Consider the following 14,656-nt stretch of genomic DNA (forward strand, 5'->3'; position numbering starts at 1 on the left):
GAGGGGACAGGGCCCAGAAGAGCCGAGGGCCCAGGGGCAGCACGGGCCCAGCCCACACTGCGATATGTGTGGGCACTGGGTCCGTGCAGCAGAGCTGGTCTCCTGTCGTCTTGGTTAACCCTTGCCACTGGACCAAGACCCAGCTCTGTCAAGCCCGTGTGGTGGCTAATGTGCAACGGTCAGCCCACGTTAAAAAAATCCAAACAAAGTCATCTTCCACCCCCTCAATTGGATTCAGGACTGGAACATCGGGTCCTTCATCCAAACACCTGTGAACTCATGGAAGCAAATCATCCTCGATCGAGGGACCGCCTATGATGATGATGATCAATGTACTGGTCAGGTGGGCAGAACTGTGGCAAATGGAATTCAATCCAGATAAGTGTGAGGCAATGCAGTTGGGGATGTTTAACAAGGCAAGGGAATAAACATTAAATGGTACGACACTGAAAAGTGTAGAGGAATAAAGGGACCTTGGAGTGCAGGTCCGCAGATCCCTGAAGGTAGCAGGCCAGGTAATTAATGTGGTTAAGAAGGCATATGTAATACTTGCCTTTATTAGTCAAGACATGGAGTACAAGAGCAAGGAGGTTATGGTTGAACTGTACAAAACACTGGCTACACCACAGCTGGAGTACTGCGTGCAGTTCTGGTCACCACATTACAGGAAAGATGTGATTTCACTGGAAAGGGTGCAGAGGAGATTTACTAGAATGTTGCCTGGTCCGGAGAATTTTTGCGATGAGGATAGTTTGGAGATGCTGAAACTGTTTTCCTTGCAACAGAGGTGTCTGAGCGGAGACCTGATTGAGGTGTATAAAATTGAGGGGCCTGGATAGAATGGATCGGAAGGTCCTGTTTCCCTTGGCAGAGGGGTCAACAACCAGGGGGCGTAGAATTAAAGTAATTGGGGGAGGTTTAGAGGAGATATGAGGGGACATTTCATCACCCAGAGGGTGGTGGGGGTCTGGAACTCAATGCCTGAAAGGGTGGTAGAGGGAGGGACCCTCACCACATTTAAAAGATACGTGGATGTGCACTTAAAGTGCCACAACCTACAGAGCTCTGGACCGAGAGCTGGAAAGTGGGATTAGGCTGGATAGCTCTTTGTCGGCCGGCGGGGACACGATGGGCCGAAATGGCCTCACTCTGTGCTGAAACTTTCTGATTCTATGATTCTATTAATATAGATATATTTTTATAAATTATACCATTACCATAATTTTTCCTTGGTGGTCGAGTGGTTAAGATCCCGAGCACTAACCCTCTTTCTATTCTCAATCAGTTTATCGCATGAAAATAATTGAGGTCTGTGAGAGGTTAATAATTGCATACCTCGGGAGCCTATTATCAGCGAGGGCAGGCATCGATGACGAGGTTCAATACTGCCTCCAGTGCGCCAGTGCAGCCTTCGGCCGCCTGAGGAAGAGAGTGTTCGAAGATCAGGCCCTCAAATCTGCCACTAAGCTCATGGTCTACAGGGCTTTAGTGAGACCCGTCCTCCTGTATAGCTCAGAGACATTGACCTTATACAGTGGGCACCTCAAGTCGCTGGAGAAATACCACCAATGATGTTTCTGCAAAATCCAGCAAATCCCCTCGGAGGACAGATGCGCCAACTGAATGCTCATAAAAATACTGGAGTGGGAACTCACTGGATAACAGCACAGCTGGCAATTTTGTGGAATATATTCGCGCAGCCAAAACGCACAATGACAACCTGGAATCGTGCAGCACCGAATCCACGGGGAAAAACAGTTAAATGCATCGTCCCTGGGTGGGCTCGAACCACCAAACTTTCAGTTAACAGCCGAACGTGCTAACCCATTGTGCCACAGTGAATGACGCAATTACACATTGCAAGACATCCCAAACCAGGGTGTCAGTCAGTTAAAGCTTCAGATTGCTATGACCGGGATTGAACTTGTCCACTCTCAGTTGTACTTTTCCCAAGTAAAGGGTGGGACATTCATTGTGGAAGTGTGGAAGCAGTCTGGTCCCACACACTGCAGACACTTCCATGTCACTGCCAACCAGCTCTCCCACAACCGGTGTGATCTGCCTTCCAGCCTTCCGGTGCCTTGTCTGTGACGAAGTATTCTGATTGTCCCGAAGCCGGTATTAGGTACTAATTCCTTGTCAGCTCCTGACTGCGGATATTTCTGTGATTAAACGCGAACACAATGCTAACAGGGACAGTTCTATTCACCGTTTCTTTGCTTGGTGAAATTTGAAAGATTGAAAGCGACGCACATCAACCCCAAACTTCGTCACCGACTCGCTAACTCGACAAAACTTAGCATTTTCTTTCCATGCCAAGCATTTTACATGAATACATTGCAATGCCAACGCACTTTTTACCTGGCAAGACTGAAGTCCAAGCTGTGATGAACAGTGTGAAACAGAAACAGCTACTTGTAAAACCAGAGCCTCGATGGCATCTGTGTGAATTGTTCTGCATCGATAATTAGCAGAGAGCAAAGAGAGGAAACTGATGGTGTGGATGAGAAAAGGCCGAGACAAAGTGTACTGTTGGAGATGATTTTGTTGTTTTTGAGAATTGTTTCAAATATTTTACCATGGTTGGTTCCATCGTGTAATGGTGAGCACTCTGGGATCTGAGTTCAAATCTCGGTGGAACCTGATTCCTTGTTGTCCCAGCTGCTGAAATTTTGGACAAACAAGTGAAAGACACCTGGTGCTGGTGGGCAGTTTTGTTGCCTTTGTCATTGATGCTTGATCTACAAGTCTCGTTATCAAATCGTGTGCTCAACCATCAGTTACCTGTTACAAAATGTTGTAAACGGCTGTCTTGCTCTTTTTGCTTCGTTGCTTTTAACCTCGAATTACCCGCACACATTCAGTTGTAGTAAAGGCAGGATCTGGTCTTTTATTTAAACATTCATACCAAACAAACCAAGGATGAAAGTTACTGAGAACACTTCACAAAGGCAGCTTGCTTCGATTTCCGTGGCTGCTTGAGACACACACCTTCCGAATGTCCAGTGTCTCTGGTATCTGCGTGTGTGAGTCTCATCTTTATACTCTTATTTCTTTACATTTAGACAATCACAGCAAACGGCTTTGTGAATTGTTTAACATACAGACTTAATATTGCTTGTTTAACCGACAGATGTCATTAAATAGTAACAAAGGTACAATCAAATATTTAACATACAGACAATAACCAGTTACTCATTTCAATGGCTGAAGGCACCACATTGTCTAACAGTCTCTTTCCATCCAAACTTCAATTTCCTGTTTTTTAATTCAAACTTCAGACTGCGTGCTGAAGCAAAGAGTTCAGCAATGCGGGACTGTGCTCCCACATTCACCTACTTCTTCTCCTCGTCTCTCTGCAGTTCTTATCTGGGTAACATACATTTGCATGGTGGCTTGATCTCGTCCAACAGCATTGTCCAGTTGTAGAACTTGTTTTCCATCACGCCATCCGCAGTAAATCAAAATGACCAGCACGACCAGCTGAACCAGCACCAGCATAAGGACAGCGTAAATCATTGTGTTCATCACACCTGTTGCCGTCGGGCTCCATCCCAACAATGACTCCCACCAGCTCACATGTCCAATCTCGTCCAAAGTTGTGTGCACGTTCTCGATTTCCGCAGTGTGATGGTTAATGTCCACAACGATTGCTTGATTCAAACTCTGTAGCTGTTGAAATGTTGTATTCCATTTCCGTATTTCCTTCTTCCAAATAGCAGCACGCTTATGGTCAAAGTAGGGTTCTTGTAGATTCAGATTCTCAGGATGCCATTTTAAAGTCCGTTGGTCTGTGATCACCATATCCATTTTTACTTAAAAGTCAATTTTCAATTTTTGATGTTTCCAACTGAATTCCATGCTGTTTACATACAGAAATGTAAACTCACAATCGGTGTCTTCGACTAAGTCTGTTACCCTCTGCACAGGTTTTAACAATTTCCTCTGCTTTGTGGGAGAAGTGTAACAACATGCAGTGAAGGATGACGGAAATGCTGAATAGTCAGTCGAGAGACCCAGTCCTTCCCTCAGTTCACCCTTCGGAACTGCTGTAATTCACTCTCTCGACATTTGCAACAATCCAACTTCTATTTCACATCCTTTAAGATCATGTTTGTAACTCCCACATTTGAGCTTTTCACTGAACATCTCATCAGTTCTGAGACAGCCCATTCCTGCAGAAAATTTAAATGTTTCTGAACAAGCTTCTCCCACTGCTTTCATCTCTGACTGTTCAGTAACTGCTCCTCGTGTATCTGGGGTGTTGGGGAACTGTCTCTGAAGAGGGGAATCCCCTACCTCCAGGAGCACCTTCATTTGTCCGGCTGACTCGGTGTCCATTTCACGCTGCCCTTCCACACAAGCCTCGATAAGGGTATGGCCACCCCTATCCTGAAGTAAGGGTCCTAAAGGAACGATATGTGTGGTTGAAGCACGGCATCCCTATAGGGATCCTCCCTCACCTGCGGTATCTACCCCCGACCTCAGCTACTGAACCGAGGTATCATTCCTGTCTGTGACTCCAGCTTCTCTTTCCTGATTCTTCAGCTTTTATTTTAACTTTTCTAATTCTTTAGCCAGTCTATCCCTGTCCTCTATCAACTGACGGCCACCACCTGGTCCTGCTCCTTTTATGTGACTCCTCGCGGGATTCATCCACTCAGGCCCTTCTGCCTTCCATCGCTGTAACCCCTGTCTCACTTCCATGACTGAAATTCCTGCAGCTCCCTTATACAGGCTTTCTACCCTTGCCAACCATTTATCAAAACGATCGTCCCCATCTACTTCCAGAACTACTGACGGGGATAGGAGAGTCAAAATGATCTCTCTATGTGTACCATCCCCGTAATGACTGATATCAATCCAATTACTTCCCAAACTTTTACACAACTGGAATATACATGACCCAGCCTCCCTGAGTCCTTCCCCTGGTAATAATGCAAGCCGCTTTATTAACTGTGGCCCGAGTGAGTAACAAAGATTTCAGCTATTATTCTACCAAGCATGAGACCTGGAAGTTGTTTCAAAACCTACTCCCGTTCCCTGGTGATTCCCTAAAGCTCACAGAACCATGTGAACCCTCGGTTTCTCTGATATGTCCCAGAATACCACTATCCCAGAATATTACACCACCACTGGGCAAACTTATTAAGATCCTGAAGAGGTGCGGGTCTCACTTCACGAAGGATAGCACTCATGTCCTGTAACTTGACCCCTCCTTGCTCATACCAGGTATCCCCAAAACCACTTAAGGTCGTGTTCCCTTCACGAGCTCCACAGGGAGTAGAGGAATCATGATCCTGCTCTCGCCTTGTCCGCTCGAGCGTGCTTCCCCCACTCTCCACAATACCGGAAGGTCGTGTTTAATGTTGTGGGGTGTTAAGCGCCTGAGTAAACGAAGATGCATCTAACTGCTCCGCCTCCGATCCTAACGTTGCCACGTGAACCACATGGGTTCGAGGCTCCGAAGTCAGAGAAGACAAAGGAGCTGTGGAAGGGAACCGTGGGCATACTCCCTGTCCCTTAATCCCCTTTTCAACTCTCAGACCCAGGGAATCCTCCGAATACCACCCAGCTTTGTCGATTGCTGTCTCCGTGGGCAACCTAAGACCACCATCTGCTGCAGCTTAGATATCCTTTCTCCAGATCTTGATTACGCTTCTGTTCATCAGCAAGATGCTGATCCAGTGTCAGAACATTCCTGGCTGCCCCGAGTGCCTGAAATCACCAATTCTCTACTTCTTTACTCACTGCTGTTACCTGCTCTCTGAGTTCTGAGACTTCCCTATCTCGAGCCTCAGCCTATTCTCCTAACGTTTGAATCCCCAGCATGAGACACTGCATCACTAACGCTTTTCTCTTTTTACCACTTTTTAACCCAAACACTTTAATCTTTTTTAACTGGACACTCTTCACTAAGGACTGCCGTGTCTCTCTCCATCCTCCTGTCATTGTTTCCTGTCTTATCCCATAGGTTCCCCCTTTCGACTCAATCCACTCATTAAGAAATGGCTGGAGCTCAACTGAAATATCCCCTGAGCCTCCCATTACTAACTGAAGGTCCCTTTCATCACGACAACTAAGAGAATGCTCACCCATCGAACTGATGTGTGGGAAACACTTCTTCCAACAACTCAGCCAACTTTCAGCTTCATGTCGGGGACTTCGAATAAGCTAACGAACTTTTGAAAATCACGTCGGGGTCACCAAAATGTTGCAAACGGCTGTCTTGCTCTTTTTGCTTCGTTGATTTTACCGTCGAATTGCCCGCACACACTCCGTTGTAGTAAAGGCAGGATCGGGTCTTTTATTTAAACATTCATACTAAACAAACCAAGTATGAAAGTTACTGAGAACACTTCACAAAGGCAGCTTGCTTCGATTTCCGTGGCTGCTTGAGACACACACCTTCCGAATGTCCAGTGTCTCTGCTGTCTATGTCTCTACAGTCCATAAATGTCTCATCTTTACACTGAAAAAGCCTTTGAACTCTTATTCGTTCCAGTTAGACAATCCTGACTAACTGCTTTCTGAATCTTTTAACAGACAGACTTAATATTGCTTGTTTAACCTGCAGATGTCATTAAATAGTAACAAGGTTACACTCAAATGCTGAACATGCAGACATCATCAAATCGTTTTGTCCTGAGTTTCCATTATTCCCACCGTAACAAGGTACCCAAATATTTAACATCCAGACAATGACCAGTTACTCATCTCACTGGCTGGGAGGCACCACATTGTCTAACAGTCTCTTTACCATCCAAACTTCAATCTTCCTGTTATTTAATCCAAACTTCAGACTGCATGCTGAAGCAAAGAGTTCAGCAATGCGGGACTGTGCTAACACAGAGCACAGGATTTGACAACTAGACTTGTAGATCAAGCATCAATGACAAAGGCAACAAAACTGCCCACCAGCACCAGGTGTCTTTCACTTGTTTGTCCAAATTATTAGCAGCTGCGACAACACACATTCAGTTTCCACCGAGATTTAACTCAGATCGCTGGATTCATGTCCAGAGTGCTCACCATTACACCATGGAACCAACGATGCCAAATTCTTTGAAACATTTCTCAAAAACAAGATCATCTCCAACATTACACTTTGGCTCGGCCTTTTCTCATCCATACCGTCAGTTTCCCCACTTTACGCTCTGCTAATTATCGATGCAGAGCAATTCACACAGATACTGTCGAGGCTATGGGTTCTCAAGTAGCTGTTTCTGTTTCATACTGTTCATCACAGCTTGTACTTCAGTCTTGCCAGGTAAAAAGTGCATTGGCATTGCAATGCATTTATGCAAAATACTTGGCATGAAAAGAAAATGCAACTTTTTATTGATTGCAAAACATGCATTGCCTGCATTTCAAAAAGCGTTGCTTTTATTCATCCTGCTGAATGCATATTGCACAGATAATCTCAGCACACATTGTGCAGGTAAATGCAGCAACAAACTAGTTTCTCCTCCGCTGATTTGTAACAGGTAACTGATGGTTGAGCACACGATTTGAAAACTAGACTTGTAGATCAAGCATCAATGACAAAGGCAACAAAATTGCCCACCAGCACCAGGTGTCTTTCACTTGTTTGTCCAAAATTATTAAATTATTGACTCTCATTCAGTTAGCATTTCTTTAATTATGCAAATGATGATCATCGGTTAATTAATGATGTTTTCCGGTGAATGCAGGATAACATTTTACAAAAAGCCCCAACGCGGGGCTCGAACCCGCGACCCTAAGATTAAGAGTTTCATGTTCTCCCAATTGATCGAGCGGGGCTTCTGCCAAATGCGGGTTTTTGTCACTGATTGCAGCCAGGCGCCTGTTGGCTCCGCCCCAGATGTTTAAACTTGCTGTCGAGGAACTGCCAGGATCTTCTTGAATGGTGGACCAGGCTCGAGGGGCCGAATGGCCGACTCCGGCTCCGAATCCTTACATGTTTATCATCTCATGACTTTTCACAGGAGAACAAACTCGCCCCTGAGCATGCATGAGGAGAAAGCTCCAGAAAATATTCCCGCCCGGTAAGCTTTCGCGTGTGAGGCGAACGTGTTAACCGCTGCACTGCGGAAACATCTCCACTTTCAGCACCAGGTCAGACGGAAATGTTAAGCGAGCAGGTGAACTGCAGAATGCCACTTTTGAAGAGTTGGTCGAGGTGTCAAACAATGAGTTTCGCTTCATGATTAAAAGCAGAAAGTGTCAGACATTGGATTTGAACCCACTCCTCCTCATGCAATTACAATCCAAGCACAGCACCTTTGACCGCTCAGCCATCCTGACTCGGTGCTGCTGTGTCTGGCCTCCTGCAGGTTGATTTTGAACTTTTGTGTCCTAACACATCAAATAAATGAGGGCAGCAGGCGTATCTCTGCCTGAAACCGGGGAAACAGTGAGACAGACCTTGGTGCAAGGGTCTGGTCATTAAGACACAGTAAAGAAAATATTGATTCCGGAATTATCCCAAAGGTCAGGAACCCTGACATGATTTCGATAGCAGTGTCCTCATCTCGAGTGAGATGTGTTACCGTTGCACCACTTGCTCTACACAACGAATATGAGATGTTTATCAATATGAACGTTCCTCAAGATAAGGGCTTTAAAATCCCCGCCCATTTCCACTCGGAGTCAGAAGCAGCGCTCACTTGCCAGTCACCGTCCGTTTTTTTGTTGAACTTTTGTTTTTATTACACGGGAAAGCATCATTACTTAACCCAATGCAATCTTTTGCACAATTAAAGAAATGCTGACTGAGGGACAGTCGATACTTCAATCATTTCTTCTGTGTTTTGCATGTTAACTGTTAAACCAGATCCCATTTTACACAATTTTTGTCGGGGATTGTTTCAAAATCTTCATTGCTGATGACACCGGGAATCTGGGGCAACTTTTGTCAAATTTAACAGCACCGGTTAATCCGAACATGCACAGAAAATAGAATCAGTAGTGAAGATAAAATCCCACGGTGCTCATTTTCAGATTCAACATCGTAGGATTTCAAATAAAGTGCAAGAATTTTGCAGTGAAAAGATTTGGAAGTGTTATTTGAATTTTTGTCTTTAATGGCGACTTTGTGGCGTCTGACTCCCGTTCATGCCTCTGCTGAATAAGAAAGGAGAGTTTGACGTTGACCAGACTGCACTGCCCCTGATATTTGTGAGCTCATCCTTTATATTCAGTGGTTTCTCACCCTTTGATGGGCTGCAGTGTAGCGGATATCACGTTGGCCTCACACGCGAAAGATCCCCGGTGGATCCGTTTTCTCTCACTGAAAGTTATCTATTTATTGAAGTGGAATAAAGAGCAATTAAGGAATAAGGGAGCCCTTTTGCCGGGAGAATAAATAGCAAATAAAAACAGCAATTGCTGGAAATCTCAGCTGGTCAGGCAGCATTTGCCAGGAGACTAAACTCACCTCGGATTGTTCCACTATAGCAACTTTAAACATAATGTCTCCGCCCGGGATTGAAACAGGGACCTTTCGCGTGCAAAGCGAACGTGATAACCACTGCACTACAGAAACCTCTGGCACAGCAGCCACAACAGAGGGGAGCTGACCAGTGAGCTCCCTCTGTGCTGATCGGGAATGTGTTGGCTCACCTGAAACAACTTCTGTCCCACACTGAAAGCTGTCAATCCTTCTCCTCCGCTGCCCTTTACAGAAATGTCACGGATCACCCAGCCACCGTGTTCACTTCCACATCCTCACAGTGTGGCCACAGAGGCTCCTACCGTCTCCCCGCGATCAGCGAACTCAAAATTAAACCCGGAACACGTGTCCAGCAACGGGCAGGAGAAACAAGAGAATCTGTAAGTTCGGTCCGTAACAGAAAGTAATGGGGTTATTCATGGTGATTACAGCAATTACTAATCGTCTCACAGACCTCAATTATTTTTATTTGACGAATTGATTGAGTATTGTTACCAGGTTGGTGCGCCGGATCTTAACCCCTCGACCACCAGGGAACAGCTATGATACATGTAGATATATTTATATATATTTATATATGACCGTGAATATCAACGGCGAGCTGCCTAGACCTCATGGCGCAACGGAAGCGCGTCTATATTTAAGTGAGAGAAATTCTTTTCTACAGTGAAACCCATTTCATCGTTTGTTCCCTTTTAAACACTAGAAACTAAGACGAGGAATAAATAGAGAAATCAAAGCACAACGATTTAGGCAAGAGGAAGAGAGAAGGGGAAATACTGTCCCCACCCAGAACTAATGCAGAAACCCCTCTGCTGCGCTCGGGGTGGCCACCCACAGTCTGGATACACTAACGTCCGAACAGCTCATTGACTGTTGGAGTGGGATCGTGCGGCGCTTCAGAAGACAGGTCGAAAAAGCAAAGTCACTGATTCGGTCTCATGTGCTCCGGCTACAAAGAATAGATACACACAATAACATGCTTTTATAATTGTTACACTTTATCGCCATTCTTGTCAAGCAGTTGTTTCGTTGGTCCAGGGATATGATTCTCACTTCAGGGTTGTTAATGGCAATTTGCGAGAGATTCCACGTTTCAATACCGAATGAGACCTTTCAATTTGCATAGAACTTATGCAAACAAGTGTTATGTATGTAAACCTGTAAATACCTTGTTTAACCACCAGAGGGCTCATCCCCTGGAGTCCCAAGAGATCCCACAATCCCTTGGGAGCACTTGTACTTAAGGAGGCCTCACAGGCTGGAGAAGCACTCTGGAGACCTGCAATAAAAGACAAAGGTCACAAATTACTTTGAGCTCTTTAGTCATGCAATATAACTGGCGATGAGATACAGATGACGAACCCCACCGCAACGATGCAGAGACCAATGGGCATCCTGGAGAAATTTTCGGAGGGAGATGATTGGGAAACCTTAGTGGAGCGACTCGACCAATACTTCGTGGCCAGCGAGCTGGAAGGAGAAGCGTATGCTGCCAAAGGAAGGGCGATTCACCTCACTGTTTGCGGGGCACCATCTTATGGCCTCATACAAAAGCTGCTTGCTCCAGCGAAACGCACAGAGAAATCGTATGTTGATTTGTGCACACTGGTCCGTGAGCATCTTAACCTGAAGGAAAGCGTTCTGATGGCGAGGTTCCGGTTCTACATGTACAAAAGGTCTGAAGGCCAGGAAGTGGCGAGCTATGTCGTCGAGCAAAGACACCTTGCAGGCATTTGGAATTTGAAGGACATTTGGAGCACATGCTCAGGGACTTCTTTGTACTTGGCATTGGTCATGAAGTAATACTTCGTAAACTAATTTTGACAGTCGACACCCCAACCTTGAGTAAAGCTATAGCGATAGCCCAAGCGTTTATCGCCACCAGTGACAATACCAATCAAATCTCTCAGCACACGAGTGCTGTACAAGTACTGTGAACAAAGTAATGTTGTTTTCAAATCGTTACGTACAGGGCAGGCCTCACATGCCTGCAGCTGTACGTTTGCAGATGTCTCAGAGTCCATCATCAAGGGTGATGAATGCTACGCCATTAACATCTTGTTGGCGCTGCGGGGGTGATCATCGTTTCCATTCATGCCGCTTCAAGGGATACGTTTGCAAGGGCTGTGGAACAATGGGACACCTGCAACGAATGTGCAGGCAAGCTGCAAACCCTGCTAATCCTGCAAACCACTATGTTGCAGAGGAGGGCAGATCCACGGCAGATCACAACGAACCAGAGCATCAGACTGAGGAGGTAGAGGTATATGGGGTGCATACATTTACCACAAAGTGCCCCCGATAATGTTGAAGGTTGAATTAAATGGACTCCCGGTGTCAATGGAGCGAGACATGGGCGCGAGCCAGTCCATTATGAGCAGAAAGACTTGATAAATTGTGGTGCAGCAAGGCCTCAAGGCCAGTCCTGACTCCCATTCGCACTAAACTGAGAACTTACACAAATGAACTGATTCCGTAATCGGCAGTTATACTGTAAAGGTCTCCTACGATGGAGCGATACACAAGTTACCACTCTGGGTGGTACCGGGCGATGGACCCACGCTGCTCGGCAGGAGCTGGCTGGGGAATATACGCTGGAACTGGAACGATATCCGTGTGCTCTCGCCCGTCGACAACATTTCGTCTGCCCAGGTCTTAAACAAATACCCCTCGTTGTTCGAACCAGGCATCATGAAGTTACAAGCAGCAAAAGTGCAGATCCACCTAATTCCCCGGGGCGCGACCTATCCATGACAAAGCGAGAGCAGTACCGTACACGATGAGAGAGAGGATGGAGATCGAGCTGGACAGGCTGCAACGAGAGGGCATCATTTTGCCGATCGAATTCAACGAGCGGACCAGTCAGATTGTTCCAGTCCTCAAGGGAGAGGGCACCGTCATATTCTGTGGTGATTACAAAGTAATTATCAAATGTTTCTCCCTTCAGGATCAATACCCACTACCAAAGGCAGACAACCTTTTTGCGACGCTGGCGGAGGAAAGACGATCACGAAGCTGGACTTGACCTCAGCCGACATGACGCAGGAGCTGGAGGAATCATTGAAGGGCCTCACCTGCATCAACACGCACAAAGATCTCTTCATTCACAACAGATGCCCATTTGGGATTCGATCAGGCGCGGCAATATTCCAGAGAAACATGGAAAGCTTACTGAATTCGGTCCCACGCACTGTGGTCTTCCAGGACAACATCATGGTTACAGGTCGGGACACAGATGAGCATCTGCAGAACCTAGAGGAGGTTCTTAGTCGGCTTAATCGCGTGGGGCAAAGGTTAAAATGCTCGAAGTGCGTTGTCCTGGCGCCTGAAGTGGAGTTCCTGTGGAGAAGAATTGCGGCGGACGGCATCAGGCCCACCGATTCGTAGATGGAGACAATCGACAACGCACCTAGGCCACAGAACCTGACGGAGCTGCGGTCATTTCCAGGACTCCTGAACTACTTTCGTATCTTCTTACCGGGTCTCAGATCACTGTTCGAACCACTGCACGCTTTACTGCATAAAGAAAACGAATAGGTATGGGGTAAAAGCCAAGAAAATGCCGTTGTAAAAGCTCGAAAACTGTTATACTCAACCAAATTGCTTGTGCTGTATGATGCATGTAAGCGTTTGGTGCTAGCATGTGATGCGTCGTCATACGATGTTGAGTGTGTATTGCATCAAGCTCATGAATCTGGGAAATTGCAACTGGTTACTTATACATCCAGGAGTCTGTCTAAGGCTGAGAGGGCCTACAGCATGATCAAAAAAGAAGTGTTAGCATGTGTTTATGGAGTAAAAAAAATGCACCGATATCTGTTTGGGCTCAAATTTGAATTGGAAACTGACCATAAGCCACTTTTATCCCTCTTTTCTGAAAGTAAGGGGATAAATACAGATGCATCGGTCCGCATCCAGAGATGGGCGCCCACATTGTCTGCATACAACTACGCCATCCGCAACAGACCAGGCACAGAAAACTGTGCCGATGCTCTCAGTAGGCTGCCATTGCCCACCACAGGGGTGGAGATGGCACAGACCCCAGATTTAGTTATGGTAATGGAAGCATTCGAGAGTGAGCAATCACCTGTTACCGCCCGACAGATTAGAACCTAGATGAGCCAGGATCCCTCATTGTCCTTAGTAAAAAACGGTGTGCTCCACGGGAGTTGGTCTAGTGTTCCGTTAGAGATGCAGGAAGAAATAAAGCCGTACCAGCGGCGCAGAGATAAAATGTCCATACAGGCAGACTGTATCAAGTAGTGGTGCCAAAAAAGGGCAGGGACACTTTCATTAGTGATCTCCACAGTACCCACCCAGGCATTGTAATGACGAAAGCGATAGCCAGATCACACATGTGGTGGCCCGGTATCGATGCGGACTTAGAGTCCTGCGTTCACAGATGTAATACATGCTCGCAGTTAAGCAATGTACCCAGGGAGGCGCTGCTACGTTTTTGGTCTTGGCCCTCCAAACCGTGGTCTAGGGCACATGTCGACTATGCAGGCCCGTTCTTGGGTAAAATGTTCCTTGTGGTTGTAGATGCGTACTCCTAGTGGATTGAATGTGAGATGATGTCCGCTGCCACCACTGAAAGCTTGCGGATCATGTTTGCCATGCACGGCCTACCTAACGTTCTTGTCAGTGACAATGGGCTGTGCTTCACCAGTGCTGAGTTCAAAGAGTTCATGACACGCAATGGGATCAAACATGTCACATCTGCCCCGTTTAAACCAACATCCAATGGTCAGACAGAGAGAACAGTGCAGCAATCAAGCAGAGCTTGAAGAGGGTAACTGTGGGCTCACTGCAGTGTCACCTATCCCGAGTCCTGCTTAGTTACCGCACAAGACCCCACTCGCTCACTGGCGTTCCCTCCGTGGAACTGCTCATGAAAAGGGCACTTAAGACAAGGCTCTCGTTAGACCACCCTGATCTACACAAACAGGTGGAGAGCAGGTGGCTTCAAGAGAATACATATCATGATCAAGCAAATGTGCCACGCGAAATCGAGATTAATTATCCTGTATTTATGTTGAACTATGGACAAGGTCCAAAGTTGCTTCCCAGCACTGTCGTGGCCAAAGAGGGGAGTAGGGTGTTCCTGGTCAAACTTTCATATGGACTCACCTGCAGGAAACACTTGGACCAAACCAAACTCAGATTCACGGACTGTCCAGAACAACCCACAATAGACTCTACCTTTTTCGCTCCTCC

At 46.3% G+C, this 14,656-nt stretch overlaps 1 non-coding gene across 1 annotated transcript; it reads right to left on the reverse strand.

Annotated features, from left to right (window-relative positions):
- Nucleotides 1-9,456: 9,456 nt before the first annotated feature.
- Nucleotides 9,457-9,529, reverse strand: trnaa-ugc (transfer RNA alanine (anticodon UGC)). The gene has a single exon. It is a non-coding gene; the product is annotated as a tRNA-Ala (tRNA).
- Nucleotides 9,530-14,656: the final 5,127 nt, after the last annotated feature.

The sequence above is a fragment of the Pristiophorus japonicus genome, unplaced genomic scaffold (genome assembly GCF_044704955.1).
Source record: "Pristiophorus japonicus isolate sPriJap1 unplaced genomic scaffold, sPriJap1.hap1 HAP1_SCAFFOLD_219, whole genome shotgun sequence".
NCBI classification, from domain to species: domain Eukaryota; kingdom Metazoa; phylum Chordata; class Chondrichthyes; family Pristiophoridae; genus Pristiophorus; species Pristiophorus japonicus.